Below are 9,002 nucleotides of genomic sequence, written 5' to 3'. Positions count from 1 at the left end.
ATTCTAAAATTATTACTGCTTGGTGACTGACTTATTTTTATTTAAAGTTATCTCAGAGGGAGCTACTCCAAGTCTCCTACCAGTCATATGACTGGTAGCTCCTCAGAGGGAGCTAATCCAAGTCTCCTACCAGTCATATGACCAGCCATACATCTTGTCAATACAGAGATAGTGCCCGGCACAGAGCAGGCACTCAGTATATCTTTGTCAAGTGAAGAAATAGATGACTAGCAGGTTAAAAGTAAAAAGAATAGGAAAACATCTTGCTCTGTGTGTCTTTTTTTGAGAGCCTCAAAAATCTACTCATAGGCAAATAGGTTCCAAAAACCCAATAATAGCAAAATCTTCCATGGGCCTGATAGTTTTGGCTTTCCCTCATGGAAGTCATTCCCAAAATATAGCATCAATCTAAGGTAAAAACCTGCCTGATCACTTGGAAAATTCTGAGGAACAATTAAGGGGAGTGGAGATGTATCACTTCTACCCTAGAAGGAAATGAGGCCAATGGGAAGGGGGAGCAATGCACCCATGTGAGAAGCCCTGTGACCCCGCGCAACCTCCCAGCTGCCCAGGGAGAAAAGCCAGCGTGTGGATCTCAACCTTAAATGCCACGATGAGAGAGAGAATCTAGCGTGTGGCATCTGAGTCCGATAGCCAGAGACACACCCTGTTTTCTATCACAGCTGTCCATGCTGTTCTTGGATGGTGACAAGGAGGAGGCTGACAGAGAGCAAAGTCGGAGGGCATAGGGGTGACTTTAGTGCCTGGATTCACTTATTATTTGAACAAGTTGATCTTTGGTAGAATTAATCCATTTAAAAGCGGAACTTCATTTGATGGCTCTGTTCCTATTTTTCCAGCATGCTACACAGCTTGGAGCAATTCACACTTATTGACTCTGTACCTAACATTCACCTGGAAGTTACTGATAAAAACAATAAACAAATCAAGAGTCAGAGCACGGAGCTCACCAAAAGTCAATAATAGGCCTTTTACTTAGTTTCCTGTAAACATGCTATTTATTCTAAAATGAATAAAGGAAAACGTTCAGCACCTAGCAATCTATTTCATGCTTTTTTAATGTTACTGAACACCCAGTTAATCGCATTCCAGAGGAGGGTGATATTTCTGGGGCACAGAAAGAATGGTATTCACAGCTATTTCCCCAATCACATTTACTACCTTGAGTCAAGAACATCCAGTTGATTGCTTAAGGGAATGTATCTCACCTGAAATCCCCTTGGGTTGCATGCATTTGTTTTATGCTGATTATGCTGAGTCAAATTCTATCGGACATTTAGTCCAGCAAGTCTTAACCAAATTCTGTTCTCCTAGTTTAATATCTGGCTTCGGGTAATTCACCTGCATGAAAGTGAGGAAACCTGGGTACCAATAGTGGCTCTGACCTTGGATAAAATGCTTATCCTTCTGGGTACTAGCTTCCTTCTCTGTAAATTAAGAGAGTTGTACCAGATGACTTCTAAGGTGTCTTTTGGCTCAAAGATAGTATGTGCTGTGATTGGCAGAGTAAGGGACTACCAGTTACTACCATTGTTCATCCCCTGAAAGGAAGAAATCACAGCATTTCATAAGGATCGTGGAGAGCCAACTCCAACATCCTCTGTTACCAAAATAAGGAAAATGAGGCCAATAGAAAAAAAAGGTGTCCCAGCTAGATAGTGGTAGAACAGGCTGAGACCCAAATCTCTTCAGACGTTGTTGGGTACTTCTTCTATAAGACGCTGCCAAGCACAGTTCTTAAATCTCATACTGAAAGTGGAAGTCTGACATCAGCTAAGGAATGGAATCAAATTCCTCTTCTCTGTTCTCATTGCTCTTTGCTAATAGCTCTTCCAGCATTTACCACATTGCACTGTAATTAGTTGGGCGTGGGTGTGAACAACAGACACATACATACGCTCACCCCCAAAGGCACTTATGCAAACTTTAGACTGTGAGCTCTTTGAGGACTTTGTCAACTCTAAAGTGTTTTACACATAGTGGGCACCCCATAAGTGTTTGCTGGATATCACTGCATGAAATGCTTCTAGAAGAATGTATGAGAGGCTGGGAATACCAATATTTACCCCTCCTCTGTTCCATCTTCTACGCTCCGTCCAGATTTTGCTCCAGTAGCTCATAAACACAAACCCCTGACACCTACGTGGAGATCACAGTGACAGCCTTATTATTGGAGGCTCAGTAAATCTCAGCATACATGATGTCCTGGTGAAGGTAGATTAGCAAACACCAGTTGCACTCAAGCCAAAAAGAGGCGTTATGCTTCCTCCCTTCTAGCCTTGGGAGCCACCCAGACAAAGAACTGGATCCACAAAGAAACTGAGCTTGCAGAAGACCACAACCTGCCTCAGCAGCCAGCCAGGCACCCACAGAGCAGACAAGGAGACCTGTCTTCTGTCCCAGCCTGGGTCTGAGCATCACATGAGACCAGACACCATGTAAGACATCTGGTCCCGACCAATCCACGAGGTGTGCTGGGCTGGGGGTTGGAGGTGCTCAGGTTTATAAGGCTGCTGTCTGGGTCCAGGACCAACTGATGCCTGACTTTCACCAGTCATGTTAGCAGCTCCTCTTCCTTTGAAGAAAAGGCTTGAAGAAGGGGGGAGAGAAAAAAATACAAAGAAAACAACAACAACAACAAAAGAGCTCACCAAAATACCTCCTTGCACAAAAATATCAAGATGGAAAAGTACATTCTCCCCCCTTGAGAAACCATTATTAAGAAGAAAAAGAATTTAAATCGAATAAAATGTTTAAAATAAAATCCTTTTTCAAAGAATGCTACTTAAATGGCTGTATTGCTTTTACAAAATGAAAGTTATTAAGAATATTTGGCTGATTTATATGAGCCTATTATGAATTTTTAATTAGTTTAAATATATATTATTTTTCCTTTATAGAAGTAATACATGATTATTGTAGAAAACTTGGAAAATAGAAAAAAACAGCAAGAGGGAAGAAATTAATTGCCCAAAGTCCCAACCATCATATAACCATACAACCATCTTATATAAGACAACAACTTATATAACAAATGCATTCTTTCTGAATATTTTTTTACAGTCATAATCATATGATATAAATGTAAATTTTATTTAAAAAATAACGTATGTTTTCTGATGATAAAAGTAGTATGTATTCATTGTAAAAACATTACTTACAAATACAGAAAATAAAAATCACTCTAAAATCCACAATTAGCATATTACTTTATAAAAAGGAAAATGAAAAATGACCACATCTGCGACTTCCCTGGTGGCACAGTGGATAAGACTCCAAGCTCCCAATGCAGGGGGCCGGGGTTCGATCCCTGGTCAGGGAACTAGATCCTACATGAATGCCACAACTAAAGGCCCACCTGCCACAACTAAGGAGCCCACCTGCCATAACTAATGCCCAACCAACACCCAGCGCAACCAAATAAATAAATATTTTTTAATGAACACATTTGTGCCAAAGTTTTGCTTTACAAAGCTCTCACAAATATCTCTGATTTTGAATCTGCAACGAAATCGTAGTAAAAAGTTATACTTCTAAGGTAAGCTTCTATAGTTACACTTCTAAGGTAAATTGATAATTTCTGAAGTAAATTCCCTCTCTTGTGGGAAATTATTCTGAAAACTTTTTAGCACATCACTTTTTCAGATTTCTAAAATCCATTGTCTACGTGATGCACCTAGAAGGAAATGAAGATTGTATCCAACCCAATGCCAAGTCCTAGTGATTCCTCTGGGCTGTAATCTAAACTGATTGTATAATCTGAACTGATTATAGCCCAGATACGTGAAGCCTTTAGAACTAAACTTTAGAGACATAACTTTACTTGAATCATGGCTAACCTTTTAGCAAATAATATCAGTTAGGCATCATTAAGAAGCTCTAACCGGGCTTCCGTGGTGGCGCAGTGGTTGAGAGTCCGCCTGCCGATTTAGGGAACGCCGGTTCGTGCCCCGGTCCGGGAAGATCCCACATCCCGCGGAGTGGCTGGGCCCGTGAGCCATGGCTGCTGAGACTGCGCGTCCGGAGCCTGTGCAACGCGAGAGGCCACAACAGCGAGAGGCCCACGTACCGCAAAAAAAAAAAAAAAAAAGCTCTAACCTCAGCTGTGCATTGTGTAATCACCTGGGGAGCTTTTAAAATCCCAAATATGTAGGCCCAGACCAGGGAAATCAAAATCTCTGGGGTCTGGTATCAGTGCATTTAAAAGCAGGTGATTCCAAAGTGCATTCAAGGTTGGGAACTCTGCTCTAGGGAAAAAGCATCACACGCCCCCCGCCCCCCACCTCCAATAGTGCTTAGAATGTATAGAATGTCTTTCACCTCAATGGCAAAACATCTCTGGTACACTTGTCCCCCAGTGTAGATTAGAGATAGCTAGAAACAAAGTGTATTTTTTGTTTTCCAATTATATTCTTTTTTCCTAATTTTTATTATAAATATATTTCAAATATATATATAATCTGATCTCTTATTGTAAAGTTTCAAGAAATATTCTTAAAATTTTCAAAACTAAGTTAATTTTAACTCATTGATAGTTTGTATCATATCTGCTCTCCACTTCACATCATACATACATTAAAATTGCATATAAGTTAAAAACCTCAAAGTAAAATACAATTGTAATAAGTGCATGAGAACATTTGGAGAATATATATGCAATTTGGGGATGGGAGGGCCTTTTTAAGCAATATGTAAGTGTGAACATGACTGATTTAACTATACAACAAAACTCTCTATGAAAACCACCATAAATAAAGCTAAAATACATATAAAAAGCAAGGGAAGAATATTTGTGATATATGTAGCAGAGATACAATTAATATCCTTAATATTTAAATATTCTTACAAATTAAAAAGGCAAAGACCACCAGTCCACATTAGAAAAATGTGAAAAGTCCAAAAATAGCTATTCACAAAAGAAACATAAACAACCAAAATATAAAAGCAGGTGTTCAATCTCAGCAAGGAAAAAATTAATTCAAATTGAAATAATAAAGAAAATATTTGACCACTTACAGGACTGTAAGGAGACCTTGATTCTCTTGGTGGGAAAATAACTCCAAAATATCCTTTATCCAGATTCACCAGTTGTTAACATTTTGTTATATGAGCATCATTAATTTCTTGCTCCCCTGAAACACATATTGAAGAATAGGTTGCATACATCACGCCCCTCCTCTCCTCAGCATTATTACATGTGCATATTTTATTATCCTTTCTAAGGATTTTGTTTACTGCCATTGAGTAAAGAGATAATAATCTAGCTCACACTTATTAAATATATTAGTGGATATCAAAATCATAAAACTATTCTCCAGAAGAATTTCCTTGATCATCATAACACATATTAAACACCTGGAAAATGGACTGACATAGTTGTTTCCTTCTCAGAGTCTGGCTCCTAAAACATGACCACAGTGAAGAAACTTGTAGCCATACATCAAGAACTTTATTTGAATTCCAAGACAGTACCAGAAGGCCAGTTTAGCCAGGAGTAGATTGTCATGCGCGCACATAAGCACAAACACACAGATGCACCCGCGTGTTTAAAGAAGCCAAGAAGCTGGGATACACCCCTTGAGCAATGCTTTGAAAACTAAAACCCTAGGTGTCCAATTTTACAAATGTGCAAATTGCTAAAGTGAAATAAGATTCTGCTAAGGGTAAAATGATATCAGGATTGGCAGGGGTGTGTGGGGAGGGAGGTGAAGGACTACTAAGGAAAGAGAATTCGATGAATGTTGAGTTTGTATTTCCCTGGGATAAGGAAACTACTCCATTTGTCCAGAAGAAAGAGAATCAGCTGCTGTGTTTGGACCCTGGCTTTAGATATGGTGTGTTTGGACATATGGCAAAGATCATGTTTAAACAAATACCAAAAATGCCTGCCCAAAGCAGTCATATTCTAATAATACACATGAACCGTTCGATTCTGTCTAGAGATGCATCTTAATTGCATTAATATCAGAGACAATTTTCTTTTTAAAAAATATTTATTTATTTTGGCTGCACTGGGTCTTAGTTGTGGCACACAGGATCTTCATTGCGGTATGCAGGATCTTTTAGTTGCGGCATGAGGGCTTCTTAGTTGCGGCATACTTGAGGGCTCTAGTTCCCCATCCAGGGATCGAACCCGGGCCCCCTGCATTGGGAGCACGGAGGAGTCTCACCCACTGGACCACCATGGAAGTCCCATCAGAGTCAATTTTCAATTTTCACTACTTCTCCTTAAATTAAAATTTAGTCTTTCCCTAACAAGCTGAGGAACCTGATCTAATCACTTATGTTCATTGAAGTTCTGGTGTTTTTTCCAATGCAGGTTGGACATATGAAAAAGGATGATAATCATAAACTCTGTCAAGCTGAAAAAAATAGTTTCATAACAGATTTCTATCTGTAATTCAGAGGTGGGTCTTTAGTTGGGTTTCTATTTCCTACCTTCATTCTAATCTTTGATCTACTGGCCTGTATTTTTTTTCTTTTTTTTACTTTGAAACAATGTCAAACTCACAAAAAGGTTGCAAATGAACTCCAAAATGTGCTTTATCCACATTCACCAGTTGCTGACATTTTGCCACATTTGCATTACCAATCTCTTGTTCTCTCCAAGTACATATTGAAGTTTGGGCTGCATGTATCATAATACATCACACCTCTTTACTCTTCAGTAGTATATATGCATCTTCTAAGAACACAAATATTGACTTTATTCTCTTATATAATCTCAGTACAGCTATTAAACTCAAAGAATTTAATATTATACTTTTACCTTATCAATCATCCTTATCCCAATTTCATCAATTATCTCAATAATGTCCTTTATACTTTTTTTCTCTTCAGAGTCCAGGATCCAGTCCAGGATAACATATTGCATTTAGTTGTTATTTAGTCTTTGTTCTCATTTAATCTGGAACAATTCTTACTCTATCTTTAATGACATACTTTTAAAGAATACAGGCCAGTTAGTTTTGAGAATGTTCCTCAGTTTGGGTTTATCTGCTGTTTCTCATGATTAGATTCATTCTATTGTATCCCCAGCCAGAACACTAAGTAAGGGATATTGTGTCCTTCTCAGGAAATGACATATTGAGGCAGGTTATGTCTCTTGTCTCCCATCAGTGATGTTCATTTTGCTATCCAGTCAAAGGATTGTTCTGCTCATCCACGGTACAGTAACCATTGTTTCCCATTGCAGCAGTGAGCAATCTGTGGGGAGACATTTAGAGATCATGCAAATATCCTGATCCTTCTCAAGTTTTTTACCTGGATTTATCATTTATTGATAATTCTCACCCAAACCAATCTTTAATGATTACAAAATGGTGACTCTTGATTTATCAATCAGCTTTCTGCTATAAGGAAGGGCTTTCATTTCATATCTGTCTGTCTACCTGTCTGTCTACCTATCTATCTATATATCTATCTACCTACTTACCTACCTACCTACCATCTACTATATATTATCAGTAATGACTCATGGATTTCTATTTTATTCAGTGAGTTATAAACTATTACTGTCTTTATTTTTGTTTAAATTTTCCCAGATTGAGCCAGAAGGAGAACCTTCAAGCTGGATTCATTGCCCTATCATTTTTTTTTTGAGCACTTCCTTATATTCTGGCACAAGAAAATGTTACCTTCCCTATCACAGTCTTAAAATCAGCTATTTCTCCAAGGAAACTTGGGTTCTTCTTAGTGTGGCATGGTATTTAGAAGGTAAGATTTGGGTGCTAGGTGTGCTCATTACTATTGGAGTGTAATTGCTTCTAGCTGTTCAAAAGGTAGAGCTAAGAGAGGAAGAACATATGTACATAGATAGATGATAAAGATAGATAGACAGATGGACAGACAGACAGACAGATATGAAATAGTTCATATCTTCAATTCCAAATTCCAATCTACCCCACAAAGTTTTTTCCTTGCCTTTCCCTATCCCATATTTGTATCTTCCTGCACAGTAAAAATCCTGGTTTCCAAGAATATCAATCCATTCACTCATTTATTTATTCCTACAATGCATAAGAAATAATTTTAGAATTGCTACACCTATAATACTACAAAAAACAAATCTAGAAAAAAAAAAAAGAGTTCAAGCTTCATTTGTGGGTTAATTTCTCCCCCTAGACTGAGAGTATATAGTAAAGGACTGTATTCAAAAGATATTTGAGGAAAACTTCCACTTCTAGTAAGATAGGATAAACATACTTTTCTTTATTTCTTCTGTTCAGTACAACTAAAAACCCTGGACTTTATATATAAAACAAATATAAGAAGACTGAAAGGTGGAGAGAAGGCAGACCAGCCAGGGACCTCAACATCTGAGGAACGATGTGATGGTGAATTCCCTGGGTTTTCTTTTTGCTTCCTGTATCCCAACTGAAGGAGCTAGCAATCCAGAAATTTCAATAGGCATAGATAAACACAAAACAACAAAGCCTGTTCTCTCTAGCCAAATCGTAGCCTAGCAAGACAGAAATCTTTTGGACGATAACTAACTGCTCTAGTCTAACCAAATATCACAGAAAAACCTGGGTCCCACCCCCACCCCATGCCAGCAAAAGCCAACTGAGGATCCTAGACTTTCACCCTTGCTGGGCTGTAATGAGATATCCCCACCCTTCCCCAATTACAACTGCATGTAAATCTACAATGATCTCAAAATAAAAATTTTAATTAAAAACAAGAACAAATTATTTGGATTACTTCTTCCTTCTCCCCTTCAATGTGGATAGGTTATATATTAGAAATGGTTGGGATTTGTTTTTGCTTACATTTAGTTTTATTTTCCCATACTTGAGGTTTTCATTTTAATTTTTGAATATGCAGAATATTAATATGCTTCCAAAAGGAAAAAAAAAAAACTATACAAAAAGGCATAGTCGGGCATCACTGGTGGCTCAGTGGTTGAGAATCCGCCGAGCAATGCAGGGGACACCGGTTCATGCCCTTGTCCGGGAAGATCCCACGTGCCGCAAAGCAAC

This window comes from Neophocaena asiaeorientalis, unplaced genomic scaffold (assembly GCF_003031525.2).
Source record: "Neophocaena asiaeorientalis asiaeorientalis breed wild unplaced genomic scaffold, Neophocaena_asiaeorientalis_V1.1 scaffold534, whole genome shotgun sequence".
Classification (NCBI taxonomy): Eukaryota; Metazoa; Chordata; class Mammalia; order Artiodactyla; family Phocoenidae; genus Neophocaena; species Neophocaena asiaeorientalis.
The sequence above is the reverse complement of the archived record's forward strand: the minus strand, read 5'-3'. Positions refer to the sequence as shown.